Source organism: Aulostomus chinensis, chromosome 16, assembly GCF_037954235.1.
Source record: "Aulostomus chinensis isolate RoL2024-O1b breed Wild chromosome 16, RoL_Achi_v1.0, whole genome shotgun sequence".
Lineage (NCBI taxonomy): Eukaryota > Metazoa > Chordata > Actinopteri > Syngnathiformes > Aulostomidae > Aulostomus > Aulostomus chinensis.
In genome coordinates, this window is record NC_141335.1 from 11,107,137 (window position 1) to 11,128,784 (window position 21,648).

General features: G+C 43.6%; 1 protein-coding gene across 4 annotated transcripts in view; it reads right to left on the minus strand.

Annotated features, from left to right (window-relative positions):
- The window catches only part of zmiz1a (zinc finger, MIZ-type containing 1a), a 111,516-nt gene extending 93,609 nt beyond the window's left edge, over positions 1-17,907 (minus strand). For 2 of the 4 annotated variants that reach the window (XM_086180274.1, XM_086180276.1), the window contains exon 1: positions 17,733-17,907. The gene's annotated coding sequence lies outside the window, so the exon portion shown is untranslated. The remainder of the gene's footprint in view (positions 1-17,732) is intronic. The other 2 variants (XM_086180273.1, XM_086180275.1) reach the window with 2 other exon arrangements.
- Positions 17,908-21,648: the final 3,741 nt, after the last annotated feature.

The window sequence follows — 21,648 nt, forward strand, 5'->3', positions numbered from 1 at the left end:
ATGAGAGCAGCTAACAAGCTCATGATGCCAGCAGTTGCATGTGTCGCCTCTAAGACGCACAACACGGGAACGAACACAGAGTTTGAAGAAGGGGAAGAAATTCATACAAAGCCTTTGACAGATATTATCAACTCAAGATTTCAAGATGGTGACTGATATTTTATGTGCCACCAAAATGCAAGGAGAGAGGGTTTAATAATTGATGGTGCTGGAGCTGGGAGATTTTTAACCGCTCTCCTCCTGTTATCAATCATTAATGGAGTTTCCATCAAAAACACTTCAACCCCTCAAGTATCAAATCCCTCTTGAAGGTGGAGGGCCCGCATTCAAACATCGCACTTAATCAAAGGGCACACAATGTGCGTTGCCTTTCTCTCATTTTTGCTGGAGAAAATTAGGATAATAACAGCAGCAAATTGCAAAATTGTTCACAGCGTAAGTGTAAAAGTAGGCATTTTAGCAGAGGTCTTCTTGTGAGTGATGAGGGTTAATGGAAAAAATTCTAAATGTTTCAATCAAGGGGGGGGGGGGGGGGGCGCAGCTTGACAAGCAGTATCTGTACTTTCTCTCTCTACCATACATGCAGAAATCAGTCTATCTACCCGACTTCCTCTGTTCCAGCACTGCAACATCCTTTAAAGGTTATACATGATTTGCAAGTTACATAAAATCCGATCATAACACACGTACTGGATGAGTTATCTTAAATAAAACATGAAAACTAATATATTGAGAACATGTGTACGGTAAAAATTTAAAAATATGTGCGCTCTCTAAAGATTTGGCATCAATCTTTTTATTATTTGTCTTTGTGCAGTTCAGCCAAGATCTCATTGTACACCAAACAGCTGGGGTCAAATGTGCGTAGATCCCTGCGTCCTCAACTAACAACACGCACATGCGCGCGCACACACACACACACACACACACATCCTTGTACTTTTACCTTTGTGAGGATTTTCATTGATGTAATACATTCCCTAGCCCCTCACCCTAAACTAACCATCTCAACTGACTGCCTGACCCTAACCTTGACCCTAAACTTAACCAGAACCTGATTCTAACCCCGACCCTAAAACCAAGTCTTGACCCTCAAACGGACCTTTAAAGAAGTGAGGACCAGCTAAAATGTCCTCACTTTCCAAAAATGTCCTCACTCTGTTGGTTAAATACTTATTCTAGTCCTCAAGATGTAGCAAGTACAAGAACACATACACACACACACACACACACACACACACACGGGCTAGACTGCCCAAGCACAGCAGCAAAATGTTAGCAAAAATGATGAGAGAGATTTGACAGTGTCCCTTCTGCTGGTGATGAGTCAAGGTGCAGTCCCAGCAACTCTGTTCTGTTTGATTTGTCGCTGCGGCCAAGTACACTTTCCATCTTTCCTTGACTCCTTCTATCACTTCGTCCCTGCTCCTTTTGTCTAGCTTCCCTCACAGTCCGGTACTGCCCCGTTTGTTTCAGTGGGACGGCCTTGTCTGTCATCAGCATGACGCACCTTTTCCAGGCCGCTGCATATCAGGCGTATGGACACGACACAAAAAATAACTTCCAGTGTGAAGAGATGCAAAAACTGAACAGTGCAATACACAACCCACGGCTCAAGTTGCTTGTGAAATGAAATTCTTTTTTTTCTTCTTTTTTTTGGTTCGACGAGAAACAAAAAATTGTATTACAAACACACGGATGGCTCGTCAGCTCACTATGAAATCGCAGAGAAGAGAGAAACAATGCATAAGTGACTAGGTTTGCTTGTGCTTTTTTGTTTTGTTTTGTTTCATTTCATTTTAGCTCAGCGTGTGTGTTTCTGCATTTTGCTGGGGGTGATTTTCTTCTCCTTATATTCAATCCAGAACTGTGATGAACAATATGTAACACAATAAATCATACAGTGAAACATTCCACCCCTGGTGTGGAGACATAAAAACATCAAACCAGACAAATGATTCGTCACACGTAAACTGACTTGACAACAATTCTGATGATTTCATTGTTTGAGTATTAAAAATGTAGTTTCTCAAATGTGATGATTTTTCAGTTTTACATGATTCGGAACTGTTGCATGGATCATTTTTAACAATTGTCTCTCGTGTCATAAATAAATCCAACAATTGAACAATGAAACCGGCTGAGTAATTAAAATCCCAAGGATCTTTAAAGGCCATACAGGTACAGTATGTGTGTATTCACCTACTGATGTCATGAGAAATATTATGAAAGTGCAAAGTGAGAAAGGTGAACCTGAGCTTTCCACTGTCAGTTTTAACTACAGTGTAAGTGAACAATTACTGCACAGTGGCAGCCAGCTAATATTTGCTTAGTGGATATTATCTGAAATGTGCAGGGTAACTTGTTTTTTTTCTCCCAGGTGTACATTGGCTATGATTGTGTCTAGTCATATATCGCCTCACAAAGCCCTCAACTGTGCTGCGTCAGCACGGGAGCAACGGCCGGCTCAACCCATCGTTACTCAGCAACAAACTGTTCCGGCTTGTTTGAATGTCAGTAAGCCAGTCATCGTTGTTGCGGGCGGTGCAAAACCCCGGACGCAGCAGCAACACCCTTGCAAAATAGCATCGGGGGTGAACCACATCATATTTGTTGAATATCTGGACAACTATTCATCAAAATAACCCAACAGACCTGTTGTACTTTACATTGTAAATTAATCTAAAGTGTAGGTTGCTTCTTGCTAGTTAGCTCGCAAGAGTTTTGTTGTTGTTCCAATACAGCTTGGAGGACTTTAAAATCCGCAGCACGACAAAATGAGAAGATGGAGAATGTCGACTCCCGTAATCCCCAGAATCGTTTACCTCCAACGTTATGCTATCGAACATCTACTACTACACTATAAACCAAATACATAATTAGCCGCACAATTGCTCGTATTCACTCACGTTACTTTTCTTTTTGCTATGATCATATTTACATGTAAATATATTCTGAGTATAAACATGACAGAATCTTCACATTTGGACAAACAAGTTCACATAATTTTTTTGGGAGGAAGATTTTCATGGCCATAGTTTGAAGGACAGGTCTGTTCATAAGGGGGGAACATAAATAGGAATCTGTGTCAAATTTGACCAGCACACATTGAACTGAAGTCAATGACAAGCCATGTAGTTTGATACAAAATACAGTCATTCATTCTTTTTAAATTATACGTTTTTCTCAGTCCATCTTAACTGATCTGATTCCTTTTTGAAGCAAATTTCCAGAAGTTTTTTTTTTTTTTTTTTTGAAGCCTAGAAATTCCTATTGTCATATTCCAGGTGCTTTCATGACCATATGAACCTTGTATCTTGCCTTTATCAGCACTTGAAAAATCATTTCCATTTGGAGCGAGAGGACGTCATGGCCTCCTGCCGACTGTCACAGGTCAATTATCTTTCAAATAAAAACAGCTGTCACTCATCTAATATCGCCCTGGTTTCCATTCACTGATTTATACGATGTAAATGAGTTATTGAGACTGGCGTCATGAAAAGGACGTCGCACACGGCTCGGCTTTTTCTTTTTTTTTTACTTTAGTGACTGTGGCGCTGACTCATGTGTGATGTGAATCAAGGCAAGTCCGGAATCAGCGACTCAGGGGTTTTGAGTATCGCTGAGTGCCCCTCTACTTTATCTAAAACAAGACCTCTGAATTTCTGTACACGTCTCAGATAGATTCAAATAAGTCTGGCTCAGCGGGAGGCCTTCAGCCAGCCAATCAGAGCCATGTATGAGCGATTCAGATCCCATTAAATACGCAATATGAAATAACAACTACCCGTTTTAAAAGCTCGCCATAAAAGGTTGCCGTTCCCCAACCACCCTCTCTCCTACTGTCAACTTGAAAATAAACTTGTAGAGGGTTAAAAAAAAAAAAAAAATTGACAATCCATCACAGTGTGCTTGTCACATTTATAGCTTTTCTTGTAGAACTTGTGTTACGATTGTGAGTTATTGAAGTTCCAAGGAGGGACTATTTTCAAAACACCAGAGAGCTGACTATCAGAGGCTGAAAAGAGCTACATTGACAAGCCGTGTTGTCAGGAAAAATCAAATTTCTTGCTTCTTGCCTTGTAAAGGTTATGGTGCAGCAGATGTTTCTCAAATATCTGGTGGGGTTTTTTTGTTTGTTTGTTTTTTTTAAAATCAGCTTTGAAGCAAAGATCTTCGCTGTCACTTGCATCACTACATTTAGATAATTTAAGGGCAGCTAAACATGCGCTGTGATGGATTAAAGGGGCCTGCCGTATTATAGCATGTACGATCATAGTGTCAGAAAAAATGTAATATCCTGATATTTATGGTGACATATTTATGTTTGACGACATTACAACTTTATTGGTGTTGAATGCTTTCGATATCTTGAGGCCGACACATGATTACTGTCACATTAACTGACAGCTACGTCCCGTCAAGATTCACTTCAGGATTGATGAGTGACGCTGACTACATATGCACTCAACATTCCAACGGTATTCCAGTTTTCGCCCTTACTGAAATTTTTTTTTTCCGACATTCTGTCTGAGGCGTTTCCGTGGCAAATTTAAAACTAAATAAATAAATAAAAATCTGTTGATAATTTTGTTCCCATGCAACCACACAAATTTTGAGTACAGGCTTGGCAGAAATGGCAGAACTAAAGTTTGTTGTCATTGTTTCCTTCCAGTACAAGAAAAGTGCAGCACACTGTGAGAGTTAAAAGTTTTGATTTGTCCTTATATGCCTTTAAGAGAAAAAAGTGATATTATGCGTTATTCTACTGTTTTCTTACTTCATAATGTCATATTTAATCATGAATGAGACTAAATTTTGGAGAGAGTTGAGCCATAAACAGGCGAAAGGCCGCGTGCTGTAAAAAAAAAACCTACAAAAGCCCTGAGGCATATTCCGAAATTGTGATATTACTAATATTGGCCGATCCAACAACCGTCTTAATTTTTAAAAAAGCTGCATTCAGAAAGGTCAAATAGCAAATATCCAACCAGTATATTCTCTTCACATGATCCCTATAATCTAGAATACTGTCATTTTTGGATTTATAGTGGAATATTACTGTGCATGTAAACACAGCCAAGGTACACTTGCAATGCAACATGTCACCTACTGAAAATATATCCCTGTTTTTTGTTACAAGTTGTGCTAAGTCGAGGGTGACGGGTAACATCCGCCCCAGTCAGGAGTAGACATGTGACTCACTGCACAAGTAAACAGCAGCTGAAAATGTTTCACTGGTCTCTGGTCTGCTCTTAGTAAAAGTCTGCTTTTAGCTATTCAACATTCTACATTATCCTGTAAATAAGCTGAACATTGACAACTTTCTTTAATTTGGGAGAATGCTGCCACCAAACTAACAGAGTCACAACACTGAGCGGGATCGATACGCAGCCCGTTCATCTCTCAAGGAGCTGCCTCAAGTGTCACGCTTGGCAGGCGGCACGTGTGTCAATCCACAGTTAAACTCTCTCGTAATAAAACTCAACAGCCACAATTGACACCCTTTTATTCACTCTGTCATTGGTTTTGTCATTAACGGTGTTGCCCCAGGCGCAAAAATCTAGTTTAACTGTCAAAATCCTCCTTTAAGATCAACTGCACATCAGTGCAGCTGACAAGCAGCCCGATATAACCGACATTTCACTCTTGCTCTCTGCACCTGCGAGTTGAAGAAAGAGCGTTATCAGGAAGAGACGGGACACCGCCAGACTGCTTTGACTCAGTGCTGCACAAACCCAATGACAGATGCTGTACACCGAGACGACCAAATGCTTAGTGCCCTGGTTTTGTGTGTGCAAGGAGAATTTTAATTAGACAGACAGACAAACACATAGAAGACCAACATAGAGATAGAGCACTCCGATAGTCTCCCACGGTGTCTGGACTGGCGGCTGCTACTTTTCCTGACCCCGACGCTTCGAGCCACAGATCAGATCAGGGACACTGCGTGACAGATGTCTGCCCTGGCGCTCTGTTCCAGGCATGAGTGCTGCTGGCACACACACCAAAGAACAGGGGGGAAAAGTAAAGGGAGAAATGGACGGATGGCATGAAAAGAAGAGGCAGGGGAAAAGAAAAAAAGAGGCAGGAGAGGAAGAGGACGGATGAGGAGAGTTTGGCCTGAGGAAATCGCACGTCTCGCCGCACAGACTTCATCTACTCGCTCATGTTTCTGTCAGACAGCAACCAGTTTGGTCAGAAGTTGACACTGTAAGTTTAGACGTGTAGACGTGACTGTCACCCTGACTGACCCCGGGGAGGAACAGGAGCCCTCACATGCACTAAATCACCATTAGTGCTCTTCTTCAATCAGCACAGGACGAGCACATGCTGAATATTGAATGTCTCTAAAGCATGCCTGGAAGCTGCACTAAGGCCGCCTGTGTTCTGAACACCTTCACACACACACACACACACACACACACACACACACACACACACACACAAAAAGAAGTCCACGTAACAACTCTCCCACTCCACTTCCACACAAAAAAAAACCCAAAAAACAAGAGAATAAATAGGAAAGGAGCTAATTGTAGCCTCACAGCAGGATGGCCAGATTATCATCATCGTCAGGAAGACACAAAGGAAACCTGCTGCCTCCCCCGAAACACCACAATCCAATAGAAAGGCTTTTAGCCTCCGTAATGATTTACAAAGTGACAAGTCAAACAGATTTACTGTGACAGCCAGAAAGAGACCAGCACAAACGCCATTACTGCTCACGTGACTAGACCTCCTGGCCCTTCTCCTATTCCCCTTCCCTCTGCCATCTCCCCTCCGTCAAGCCTCCCCCGGCCTCCCTCCTTTTCCGCCTGTTGCAAAGGACAGAGAAGAATGAGGCTGGCTAAGATGAGGCAGGCAACCAGCCTATTCAACCTCCCCCCCCCCCCGACCACCACCACCACCACCACCCTTACTCAACACGAGCCCCCTTCAAAGGAGAGGGGAGAGCTGGGCTTTGTGGAAGTTAGTTAAAGCGACAGCCCACCAGATAAGGGGCTAGTCGCCGAAAACTTGTAGATGGAGATAACTTTGTATAATTTTAACACCATTAACAGAGGGTTATCAGGTGCAATGGGGCATGAATGTGAGGTGGCGTCAATGCTCAGCGCAGCCTCGGCCCTCCCTGTGGCAATAAAACACTATTACAAGCACGGAATTAGGTAATCCTTGCAACAATTTTCATTTATATTAGTTTTGAATGAAAGAAATTGAGCATGAGCTGCTTCTCTACGTGTGTTTTCCATCCAAATGAGAAGATATCTCTGTTTTTGTCCTGAGTGACAGGCTCTTCATTTGACTTTCATTTCCGATATGGTGCAAATTTATGTTTGAGTAGCATCAGTCCCTCTGGGCCTAAGAAGCTTCGCCTGGTGCAGTCATCATTTTTCCTCCCTCTCTCCCTCTCTCTCCTGCTCTCTTGTAGTCTTTCTGGAAGGTGAAAAACACCTTGACTGTTCTGAGCTTTGAAAACAGAGCCACCCCTAAAACCATTAGAGCTGGCAGCCCAGAGATGTGAGCAAAGAATTCTCAAGGAGCCAAGACCCTCAGGCTACGCAGATTCAGTTTCCCCCTTTCTGGCTTCCAAAAACAAAGGAATTCCAGAGAAAATCAGGGCAGGACCTCACCCCGAGCCACCGCCGCTGTTGCTACCCCCACCTCACACACGCACACACACGCACACACACACACACACACACACACGCACGCACGCACGCACGCATTTTGGGGCACACACTCGCACACACAAACACAACCCAGGAAAGGTGATTTGATGCAGCCGTCAATGAGACACACCTCCTGTCTTGTTATACAATCATGCTGATTTGATAAGCGAGGAGACATGGCTGCAGAGACATGACAAGGAAAGGATGGGGGTGTGTAAATGTGTGTGTGTGTGTGTGTGTGTGTGTGTGTCTGTGTGTGTGTGTGTCTGTGTGTGTGTGGTGGTGGTGGTGGGGGGACAACATGTCTGGCCCTAATGCATATTTCAGAGCCTTGTCTGTCTGCAGTTTGTTGACCATCGCTAAGCAGCTAGACATCCTTCTTCAGGCTGTAACCACACTTATTAGCAGGACATTGAGCAACAGCCTCAAGATACTACCCCCCTCCCCCTCTCCCTCCCCCTCTTCCTCCTCCTTCCCCCCTCTCTTCAAAATACAGTCCGACAAGAAACGTGTGATGTCCTCACGTGTATCTCTGACAATGTCAACACATGCTATTCAGCTTCCACTGAGCTCCCACCGGGCAGCTAAGTAAAGGTTACGGGATGGCTGTGAAAGCAATATGTCTGAGATGTGTAATAACTGTGTTAGATGCGGCTAATGTATGTAATCTGGAGTAATGGGATGTTGTTGGGATGGGAGCCGACATAGAGGAGCTCTTAACAGACTTTCATTCTAGGGGCCATTTAAAAAAGCTGGACAATATTGATAATTTAATCCTCCGACGGTACAAACTCTGCTATTGTGCTGCTTCAAATTAGCAACAATGAGAGGATGCAGGTTTAGACACTCGTGAACTTTCAGGTACTGTTGAAAAAAATGAAATTCATTTCGTATTTTCAGATTTTTCTTCTTGATACAAAGTGTCACAGTGCATGGAAATATTCCGGTATTAACCTGATTTATACAAAATGCTGCCATGGAAACAGCATGCTCTGATGACCTTAACCTGAGGAAGGTCAGATTAAGAAATAATCACATTATGACACATGGTTGCATTAATTAGGTGCATTTATACACTTACCTGTTTTACACCTAAAATTGTAATATCTAAATAACCTCTTAGAACCTGAAGTTAAACTTGTTTTTGCCCTAAATTTAATAAACAACACCTAGAAGTACAGAATCAAATTGTCTCACATGCAATCATATACTGGCAAAATAACAGTATTTTGAGAAAACTCTTTGCCATCCATTTAATTTAGTAAAACATTGTTTTACACAACTTTTTTTTTAAAGCAGTATCGTACAAATAGTGCGTCTATGCGAGTTTAATTTTTATGTGCGGTGAGAACTAAACTTTTCAAAAAACAAGCAAAGACACTCATGGTGCACTTTGTTTATTATATGACAATTTGCAATATTGTATATAGTCACCTCAATATCACTTTTACATCAGACTGCGCTCACGCTCAACTGAGAACGACACAGATGTTGCACCAGGTCCAGATGGATTCATCTGTGAGGTCCACCTTGTGTTTTCCCAATGTTTTTCAAAAGCCTACGGAAGACGAGCTTCGTGTAGACGCAGCGAAGTTAGCGAATACACCCGACAGTTGTCTGTTGACAAGAAAACGCTCAAAATATACCACGGCAGCAACATAACAGAAATGGTTTCAGCTCAAATTCCAGGGCGAATCTCCAAGTTAGAACGTAACAATGTGACGTGGTCGTGTGTTTTCCATCAGTCATAAGTCAGTCTTTGCTCTGTAACGCGCTATAAACGAATATTCTGGAAGAAACACGAATTAAATTTTTTTGTCTAATTTACAATCAGACCAATAGTCTAATTATTGCCAGCCATGTAAACTTAGCCACTGATTTGTTTTAGATGCTAGCCATTTTCCCAATTTGTACGATCTTCCAAGTGTAAACCAGGAAATAAAACATGTCTTTATTCCTATAAATGCTAAAAATTGAAAGCTACCATTATTTTTAAATACACCCCAAAAGGGTTGACCTCCAGCCTAGCAACCGTATTTGTACAAAGTAACCTAGTATCCTTTAAAAATCATAAAACACATGGATTCCTGCTGTTTTGTCAATAAACTTTTGTCAGATAATTATAGAGCCCTGGAAGACAATGATGAACATTGTTTGGAGGCCTGTGCCTGGCAAGCACCAAGCAGTGGATCATGGCTGTCTCCGGAATACACACGATTAGCCCGCTCTCATTACTGATATGATAAACAATGACTTCCACCCCGGCATTGGTTTGCAGGGAGGACTTGAAGAAAGATTAGAAAGAAAAAAAAAACAAAGTGGTGAAACACATTACCCCTCTAATAGAGCAGGGATAAACAACAGAGATGGGTTATCTGCCGTCTGATTGCTGATAATGCTGCTGATATTTGCAAAGTCAGGTCTGCAGCCAGTTATAGTACTTTACTTTCAGCCATATATTGCAAATTACTGAGATCACAGTTTAATAAAGTGGACTTTGAAATTCTTCGCATCTTCATTTGTTTCACTCCTCATTACCCAGCTAACTTCTCCATCCCTCTATTCCTCCTTCTCCGTCTGTGAAGTTAATGCTGTGGCTCTATACCCTGGCCCACCAGCCAGCCCCGTCTTTCTTTACAGTTGGTGTATCCACACAGAGGTTTAAAATATGCCCCTTTATCTGAGCCGCCCAGGCGGGAAAATGAAAGGGATGTCAATCCTTAGAACCCTGGGAAAGCGCCTGACTCAACCGCCAGTGTCAAAACCGAGGGGAGGGCAGCAAGCGGGCATACACACTGCACACAGTAATAGAGTTTTCTGTCACTGTGTAATGTTGAGACGTGGTAAGAAAACAGTCTTAGCCTGGAAAGTGGAGGCTCTAGATTATACGGCAACATGCTTATTTGGAGGGGGAAGGGGGGGGGGCTCCATAACAATCGCAACCAGCTTCATTAACAGACTAACCTTCCTCCTCCCTGAAAATACCTTTGCATTACCTGTGTGTCTGCCAAGAGAAATGAAGCCCATTTCATTCTTTACACCACGTACATGTACAAGCACGGCTCCCCCTCCACCTATAACATTGCAGGCGAAAGCATAAACGCCATCCTTCACATGAGTAAATCCTGGTTAACTTTTTTTCGTTGTTGTTGTCAGGAAACGAGTAAGTATGCATCCCAGGAGGCTGCGTTGGAGACAATTCGACAGCCTTCACAGAGTCCCTCTCCTTCTCCCACGCAACCTCAACCAACAAATCCACCGGCGCTCTGAGAGTCGACTAGACCGGAGCCTTCTGAGAAGCACAAACGGCATCATGAACACAGCGTGTGGCGAATTATCTTCATAAAATGATTGATATGGGCTTTGAGCTGGAAAGATTTACAACATGCTGTGTGAAGGGTCACTAACGTGTAGAATTAATCCAAGAGGACCAGGGTGGACGAGATAGTTCGACTAGGAATGGCTGTAAAGTTGATCACGTGAAATTTACTCATTTACGAGTGGTGATGACGTCGGATCTCCTTTTCTTACATAACGATCAGGAGAAAAGCAGATTATTGATCAGTCACTTAAAGGGATGAGCTGGTGTTTTCTTTCAACAGACCAAGTTGCAGGTGCAGGAAAGAAACGGAAATGAGTTCAATGTAAATGTTAAAAGTATTTCACACAAAGTTAAAAATGTTTATTTTTGTACGGCTTGAAAGTCCATCAATAAACTTGAATTTTAAAGCTTTTTATGCATCTCAACAAGTGGCTAAATGAGGTAAATGAGGCTGGCCCAAATATTACTCATCATCATGCCCAAAAATAGAAGAAAACACAAAGCTAGTTGTGGTCACATTGACGTCATGCAACCGTGGTGTAGTTATTCCATCGCTGGCCCGAAAATTTGGACTTCTAACACTGCATTTACACTTCAATTATCCCTAAAAATTGGAATTATTAGTGAATCTTGCTAAATCAAGCATACAAGTCTAATATTTCTGCTTGCCGTGGAGCTTAATTTCTGCAGTAATCCAAACTCAAATTGGCTTTTGGTAGAGGGAACCCATTGTGACGGTAACTTCCGGGTTGGCAGGATTCCAAGTCATCAAATTCACACAACTTTATTAAAGCGACTAGGGGCAAGACATGAGAGACAAAAACAAAACATACAGAGCCGCATGCCAAGGAGTCAAAGGAAAGCTTCAAAAAAGAGAAGAAATTAAAATGAAACAGTGTTCTCAATTAAAAGACATTACATAAAAATAAAGAGCCTGAGTGGCAATCACTTTTGGAAACAGGCATAAGACAACGACGCCCTGATAAGAGCATCGGGAAAATACACTCACAAAAATACATCATCTCTGCGGTGCTCTATTGTCACCGTACTTTCTCTCTCTCATGTTGCATGCGGATGGTTATGTTATGTGATTGGCGTGTCACTTGACGCACGCTCCATCATCAGGGATATTACTGGCTGTTACCAGCCAGGGAGGAAGAATGCTTGGCGTTTATTCTTGATTCTTGTTTGTTATTTGCTTTAACAGCGGTTTGTACTTCATTCATCTAAATGAAAACTATTAGCGTCCATTCATACTTCTACTGTTTATCACCAAGGGCTAATTTCATAGCATGACTGGTTTTATAGTACTGACTCAGCCCAGAAGTCCTTTTATGGACTGGTTAGTCTCATGCTTGGCATGAACTCAAGCACCTGCATGAGAGTGAGGCCCAACACAGTCCTGAGTGGCTCCTGGCAAATGAATCCATGTGGGACACTGTGTAAGGTGTGAAGACCTCTTGGAGGAGGCTGCAGTCTGCGCTAGCTGGCAGGCATGCTCCGGTATCAGGAGAGACAAGGCAAACACAGCAGATCAGTGCTGAAACCGTAAACCCACTGACCCAGCATGAAGAGGGAGAGGGGACTAATTAGTGACTGTACTTACAACTCAAAAGAAGAGGGAGAGAGAGATGGGGGAGAAAGGAGGGAGGGTGAGAAGCACACACACTCACACGTAACAAACACAGCACCCAGTTGGAGGATGAGGACAATGAGTTTGTTTAGCTTAAACAGGATTTACAAGCCAAACAGACACACGCCAACGCCACTCACTCCGACACATACTATCTCTTTTCCTCTGCAGCCCCTTTTCTCTTCCCGTCTCATAGACAAACACAGTTCAGACAGGCTCTGTGAGGATTTCATCAGCAGCAAGAAAGTGAGGGTAATTGCTCGCGATGGTGACGAGTCCTGAGTGCAGGCGGCAACGGTGGGTGAATGGACGGATGGATGGATGGATGGAGAGAACATTTTGTTCCTCCTGTGCGGGCGCCAAACCTCATATTGTTCCCAGTGAGGCCGGGTGTCATTTATGATTCAAGGGCCCCAGCCTCTCGACGGATGGGAACAGGACATGGTCATTGTGACGTCCCCTGCACTCGCTTCTCAAAGAGCATCAAATCAAACATGCATGAGACGGTGACAGGGTGGGCCAGCAACTTCTCTCTGCACTCCGGCTCACTCGGCAGTCTCAGAAAAGCACTTAGAAGACGGCATGTCCCTGATGTTGGGAGGACTCAAGGTTGAAGGGACAGCTCTTCGGAAGCAGGAGTTAAACCGCTGTTTTACCTATATTATACAACACAAACTCCACAGATACACACAACACCTGGCAAACACAAAAGCACTGTTCTAATTTCATGGCAAAATCCCATTACACTTGGTTTAATATGGCAGAGAAGAGGGACATACTATCCCTAAAATCTGTTTATACAAGGAAGGGTTGCTGTGCGCAAACATTCCTTTACGACGGTGGCCCACGAAGGCCAAGACAAATAGCATGTAAGCATATTTCACAAAACAAAACAATAGTTTACTTAACATCAATTTCGCAGAAAACAAACTTCCTAAACACAAAACATAACATTTCATGCCAACAACAAAAAAGGATATTTCACCAAAAAAAACAAAACAAAAATTTAAAAAACTACAGGAATAACGACGTAGATGGCCTTTTGTGGCCACCGTACTCTCCAGCACCACCCTGTGTCACACACCTGGGAGCTGAGCAACCTCAGTCTTCTACCAACAATGCCGTTTCCTGCTGTGTGAGGTTAAAACTCTGGCTCAAGGGCTCAAGCGTTCTTCACCGCAACTCTCCTGGTGTTCTCAGCTGACTCCACAATTTAACCCCCGAGAAGTTTCAGCCACAGCGCGAGCCACAACGCCAGGTTTGGATCTCCAAGGTGACAGGCTTGGGGCGCGAGGTTGTGTTGTCCATGTGGGTCTGCCTGTGGCTACCGCTGATGTCACCACAGTCAGCAGGATGAGTTACATCTGGCTGCTGCTTCATTTTCAGTGTTATTAGTTACACTGCAATTACTCGGCTTTGACTTGAAGAGAGCTTAACTGTAGACTTATGGGTAGAATTACAACAACGTTTAGGAAGTAGTTATGTGTCTGACACAAGGGCACAACCTCAGCTCAAACCCAACATTTGAAGTTGTGACTCCCTCCAAGACCTAATACTCAAAATGAGTCTTTTAAAAAAAAAAAAATGCTCAGAGGCAACACAAGTTTTTCCTTGTTAAAAAGATAAAAATAGGCGCTTGAAAACAAAGGATCTGTCTCGATGAAAAGCACTGCCAAGTTCAACCGCAAGTGAGACAGAAGAGAGAGAGAAAGGGAGAGAAACAGAGGCAGACTTCTGCTCGGGACAGGAGTGGGTGGGTTTGGGCTAATGATGGCGAGACACCAGACAACAAGACTCCATGTCAAGTGAGCACGGAGCAAGTGTTTCACGGCGCTCCATAAACCAACACCAACAGTTCGCTGAAATGTCAGGCTGTCAAAACATTGATTAGTGTTTGCCAGGTTTTTAAACACTTAGCAGCCCGCAGCTGCACTGACACTATAAACGGCAGCAAACACACTCAGCAACTTGGTAAATTGCTGAGTAACACAAAGCTAATTACTCAGACACGAGTGATTAGTCGGGTTTGCTTTTTCTTTTTTCTTGTTTTGTTCCGGTATATCTTCCTAATCATCATTAACTTGTTGCCTCACTGAAGTCCAAAGAACAAAAGCTCTCACTATAATACTGCATTGTCTGAGCAAGCCTCAGTAGCTGCAGGTGTGTGACACTCTAGTACAGGGATGCACCGGTATACACATTTTGATACATGGACATATCCAGATCCACTGATACCAATTACTCATCCAGGACCAGTGCATTAGAAATGTACTGGTGTAACAGCTGCACTAACAACTGGATGTGATGTCATCATTTCACCCTTCTCCCCCTGAACAGACACTCCAACTGACTGACGGAGACGCTTGCGCAGCAACCAGGACACTCATCCAGCTTCCCTGCAGACTCGGACGCCCGACAAAGTCTGTGGCAACACAAGGAACTGAACCAGCAACCCCTCAAGTTTAAAGACGATGCAATAGATCGCTGCACTACCTGGGTGCCCATATGATGTCATCATTGTAGTAAAACACAGACGTATCCTCACAAAGAATGAGGTCACAGTACGCCAACCTTTGATAGGTGGGATCTTTAGAACACTCACACGTTGCTGATCTTTGCTGCCCCGTGGCAGTCCCGACTAACGTAAGACTAAAACAGTGAGTGGAACTACAGAACAACTTCCTGTGTAGTCTACTGTTTCAGAGCAGTGAAGAAGAATTGATTTCCTGTTTATGATATTAATGAGGGATCACAGACTAATATCCTGTTTCAGTGGCTCTCTTGCTGATACTGATTCCTCATTTTTAGCCAATATCAGAGGCTGGTATCATAATCGGTCCAGTGTGAGGGATGCATCCTTATTTGCCTCGGTAACTGCCAAGAGCCCGTCATCAAACATGAGCCGGTGTTTATCTGTTCACATTCTTTCATACATTTCATAACAGTTGTTTTTACAATAAACACTTATTTGTTTCGATGTCATAAACTCTCAGCTGTCAGCACAATAGCTGTTTTCAACGATAATAGGAAAACTGCACAATTGGTGTGTCGCTGTGATACTGATCTCTTAAACAGATATGTCGGGAGAAATGCAGTGATTTCAGTTATAAAAATCTCACAAACAGCCGTATTGAAAAGTAACCTTTCCATTCTGTCTCCATGTTTGATTTAGGAAACAAACATACACACACACAAAAAACGTCCTCATGCCAGTGCACATGTTCTCATTGTGCAGGATTTCACTCTTTGCCTTCATCCTCTCAGTCACAGCAACTCCACCTTACAGAGTAGAGGACCAGGCCTCAGGGCGTCAGTGAGCATTTGCACTCAGCACTGTATTTTAACGGCCTTTGAAAACACTCAAATTTGATTTCAAAGTGAGTCTTGTGGAGCCTTTAGCCGCTTTAGTGAATCAGACACTCGTCTGTCTTGTCTCACAGCCTGGCTGGCTGGCTGTAGAGAGGCCCCAGGAGGGACAACAGAAGGAAAGAAAACTCACACATAAACACACACTCACACACACACACACACACAAACACACACACGCACACACACACACACACACGCACATGTCCAAGATTCAAACAGTTGCAGATGGCTTTAATTCCTTGCCCTCTTTCTTTCACAATTTATCAGGTAACCAACTCTGAACTAGCGTGCCTTCCTTTCATGCTTAGCTGACATGACTGGTTCCTTTGACAAAAAAAAAAGACAGACAAAAAAACAAAAAACACAGCACTAATTAACGTTGTGCAGCTGACAAGTGTTGCTGCTGAAACTCTTTCATTACATCACCGATTTAAATTACCAAGGAGACACTGGAGGGTGCATCCATCCCAAATCTGTTTATGCTCTCTCCAAGACAGCACACGGGGAGTGGACACAATAACACGAACACCTGCAATGCAATGCAATGCAATACTTCTGCAATAAATACACAGCAAAACAGTCATAACAGCTTAAATGTTACACCAGTTGGTAATGTCAACATATTCACTTGTTCATTTGCTTGGATTATGACGATCACATCTGACTCATTGACGCTTCTGCACCTTACTAATAAGGCTCTCTGACTCCCCACCCACTCCCTCCTCCTAAAAGTTAAGCTATCCTGTAGCAGGGTGCCCAGGAATGAAAGAGCGCCAGTCTCCTCCCTCTCCTCCTCCCATCGGGAGCCCCCTCTCCTCTGCTTGGTGCCCCGGTTGGCCTCACATCCAGACGGAGGAATTTAATGGGGAGGGTCCGCCAGACTTGAGGCAGCTCATCCACACTCTGCTGCAAAACAGTTTAGGAGATGTGCTGCTGCTATTCCAGGTGTAGCCATATGACATTTTGAATGTGCAGAAACAACCACTCTTATTTAGATTATTTACAGTCAATCTCTAAGGTTACTGTACAAGAGTGCCATTAAGGGCCCCCCTTCACTGAGAACCAGAGGTGTGTGATGGCCCCTGAGAGGATCCTATCAGTAGATTTCAAGGTGACAAATGACACCGGAGCTGCGTTGCTTCCCAGAACATAGCAGAGAAACATGCCTGCTAATTGCATTACAACAGGTAGCCGATAACAGCCTTGAAGGGAGCCAACAAGCCCAGACACACTGTTAGCTAAGTGACACACATTCTCAGTTTAGCATCAGCTGATCGACCGTGCACCCACACACAGCAACATGCTCTCTCTCTCTCGCTCTCTCTCTCTCTCTCTCACACACACACACACACACATACACACACACACACACACACACACACACGCCGATCTTGATCCTTTACAAAATGCAGAAATAACCCCGCATTGGCTTGGTGTGATTTTTCTCCAGTAGACAGAAACATGACATCCAGCAGCAGCCTGCTTCTTAAGCCGCGTACTGGCGCTCTGTTGCGGCTCACACCGCCGGGCTCTGACCCCCTCCTCCCCTGACTGACACGGGTTCATCCGCGACTGGTGGAGGTTCCTCGGAGGTCAGCCTATTGTTAGCAGGTAGTGTGTGTCCAGCGGGAGGCACACACACACAGAAACACACGCACGCACACCATCTTGAGAGCAACCCACACATTCAAACCCCAGCTTTGCAACCTAAACCATAACCATGCGCTGAACTTACTTTGAGCTCGGGCGTGAGTGGTGGTTAAAATCCGCCTATGGTGTCTCCGTACCGCGTGTTTACGGCGCTCCTCTCCCCAGCTCTCCGCACCGCTCCGAGAAGACGTGAGAGCCCCGGAGACGCTGTGAGTGAGTGACTGAATCAACTACCGTAGAGCACGGCAAGTTGAAGTGTCAGATTACACTGGCTATTCAGTTACCAGAGAGAGTCCTGCTCGCTCGGCGGTCGTTGGAAAAATATGACCCAGATCCCTCCGCGGAGTGTCGAGGTGGAGGGACACGCTGAATGGATGTGAGCGTCGCGGTCATACTGGAGCGGACTGAGCTGCTGCGTCTCCGGCTATTGTCTATTTCTGCCTTGTGTCATCACACCACTATTAGTTCATTAGAAAGTAAATACACTCTCACACACTCTACACTTACATAATGAAATACAACAAGAAAATAGGCTATAATTATCATCATTGTGACTACGCAGTATAGCTTTCTATACATATATATGTCTTTTATTAAGAAAAAAATTCGAATGTCTCCAGATTTGGATGAAAATGTTATGAAATGTTGCAAATATCATAAAAAGATGGGTGTTAAGAGGCCTTCCAAATACTTCCAAAAGTAATTAAACGTGTTATGGTATTCCCTAAACAAAGACAATCAGTAAATCAGAAACTGGAGCCACACGATGTTTGCCATATCCAAGTATGACTGCATCCTATTCAGCTGTTTAATTTGATTATTATGTAATTACACTTGCGAAGTACAGCATATAATCGTGTATTTTTTAAGTTTAATATACGATATATTCAACCTATATCTATGAAGTAGTAGTCATAGTAGTAATAGTAATCGTCCTGAGTGGCTCATCGAAGTAATTGTGCCTATCAAAATGTATTCTTATTTTATATTTATCTGTTCATGTAATATTGAAGTAGAGGTCTCGCAGGCTAGCAATAATAGTTGTCTGGATAAAATAATAATAATATAGATTTTCCTACGTATCATTAAAGTAGAGATCTAGCAATGTAATCAGTAATACTGTTGTATATCATTAACTAATTCATCCATCCACCCGTCCATCCATCCATTTTCTGTACCGCTTATCCAGTTAAGGGTCGCGGGGGGAGGCTGGGGTCTATCTCAGCTGACATTGGGCGAGAGGCGGGGTTCACCCTGGACGGGTCGCCAGTCCGTTGCAGATCATTACAAATGTTTAAAAAAATAAATATTTATTGTTTTTAGTATGAAAAGCTTTGCGTCTCTATTATTACAATCACATTTTCACAAGTTCAATATAATTAAAGGTTCATAATAATCATAAAAAGTTTCGTATTTGGCCGTGAGACATTTTTTAAACTTCCCCTGCGTGTGTGAACCTTTGAGCAGCCTCCACGCCGCTCCAGAAGGCTGAAATCCGGTCTCCGTGTTTTGCGGATGATCGGTCTCCGGTGGAAGCCTCGGAATAACAAAGACGTGTTTGAGAGCAGCGGCAGGCTGGGCTGAGCGGTGACGTCAAGGAACAATGTCTCTCCTCCCGACACGCATACACACGCACGCGAGCGCACAAGCTCGTCCCTCTCTTCCTCGTCAGGCAACAAGGCTGAAGTGCCCAGAGGGAGGGCCGCCCAGCTCGCAGTGCATCAGATAGAATCACTCACTCCCCATGCTGCGCCTGCACACAGGGTTTCTTCAGTGATGGCTGGTTTTTTTTGTGTTTTTTGTTGTTTTTTTTGGCTGTTGTTTTGTTTTGCTGTTTTATTTTTTTGTAGAAACGATTTATTAAAAAGAAGTGTTTTTTTTTTTCCACTGGTGTAACCACCCTCATGTATATTACGATATGGGCTCGATAAATGTTGGTGCGCACTCATCAATAAAGGTGATCAGATCAGGTCTAATAAAAGCTAATTCACCATTTCCCTTCATGTAATGTCATCAAACCAGAGGTCAGATTCCTGTCAACAGATCCTGGCCCAGGTTTCACTGCTCTTTGAAGGGAAGGAAGTGGCTGACTGGCTGCCTTCCTTTCTGCTTCCTGCCTGCAGGGCTCCTGACACTGATGCAGTAGTGGTGGGGTGGGTTGGGGATGGGTTGGGGGGTTTGAACAGGGTATCAGTGAAGGGGCGGGAGGGGGGGGGGGGGTGTCTCTATCACAGCCACAGCTTCTCAAGGACACCCCAGCCCCCTGGTTGGAGAAGCTATATGCAGTGATGGGGACAAATATGACTGGTGACATCACCAGCTCCAGCAGTCAGTCATTTTTATTTCGGGGGGCTTGGTTCCTAGATGGAGATTGGGTGAGCAGTCAATGTCACAATGCTCTGGCTGTGAACTCAAGATTTTTTTTTTTCATCTCTGGAAATGGCTTGTCGAGGTGACCCGCGTCTTTGTTCCCGCGCTGTTTCAGTAATTGATGTTTTTCACCTGTCATGTTGCAATATCAATACTAAGATTCACATAAGACATGTTTAATATGCAGGCTTCCTCCTGTAAAGTCATGCTGCTGCCTTGTTGTCAGACAATTTAAGCCTTTAGGACACATTTCAAATATTCCCCCAGGTTCAAAAATTGACACGTCCATTGTGGCTTTTGTCATTTCGGTTTCAGCCTGATCATAATATTCAAGATCATCCATCAAGTTTTTGTTTAATTTCAAGTTGACAAGGCTTGTGAGGGGTGTCGGGGGGGTGGGGTGCAGCCGGTCAGGTCATTCCCTTCTCGCTTGTTGTCATATGTCCCCACTTTCATTGCAAGGCGTGCTCTCCAAAATAATACATCCAGATGGCTGCCAACAAGATGGATGGATTATAGATAGGGTGACTTCAGCTTGACTTGGCGCTGTGTATAATTTCATACGAGCGGTTTTTCAAAGGGCTGAGTGAATGCATCACAGGAGAACAAAGGGAACTCTCAGTCTAGCGTGCTCTGACAAGGTTAATACATATTGCATTGTGTTGCAGGGTATCAAATTAACACATGAAAACTGTTTAAACCTTATAACATCCATGGCAAGGGCGAGGTTTGGCTTCTGTTAAAAGCCACCTTTCTGTTGGTTTTTTGCCAGTGACAAGCCGTCTATCTGCAGGGGGAGAGATGGATGCTGCCAGGGATTCACGGAGCTACATGATGGAGGGAGACTTTCAGTCGTGCTGACATCAGCTCTCCCGTTCACACAGAGGTGTGATGGTTGTTTACGATGCCACCCTGCTGTCGGCGCTGCTGCCGGAATCACTCAACTTGAATAGCAATATTCAAGTCCTGAGAGTGAGTGAATGACGGATGTCTCTTTCACACTGACGTGAGGATCAAGTAAAAAACATGTTTTCTGTTGCTGTAGATAAATGGATTGTTTTGCTGCCGATAGTGATCTGGTCCAGATTAACAGCTGCAGGGTTAACATGGAAGTGGAGCACAGACAACACGATAACTGTAGTATTATGATACAGCGTTTCTGCAATAATCAATAGATTGCAAGACAATTCCTGTCAATGATGCATTTGCTTTTACTGAAGAGGAGTTTTTTTTTTTTTTAATATGTATTTATTTGCTGTACTGTTGTGATCACTTTGACAGACATCACCCGCTGAGAGGAACCGTGCACTCGGAACTAGAGGGCACTTGAAGAATGCATACCTACCTTAACCAAATTTTTTAAACTGTTTTCAACGGCTCTGCCCCTAAAATGTAATCAGTTCCTCCCCGGCGTATGCAACAGTCCTGCACCAAGTTTGGTGAAAACCAGCCTCATAGTTTTGAGCAATTCTCCTCAATAACAAATAAACACACCCCTCTAATCATGACCTCCTGGGTGGAGGCCACTTCAACACACACAGCAGCAAAAATAACTTTTCAAATTGGTACCGCAAGAAGGTGTCAGGGTAACCTGTTCATAAATTGTTGCTAAAAACCCAGATGTTTGCTGT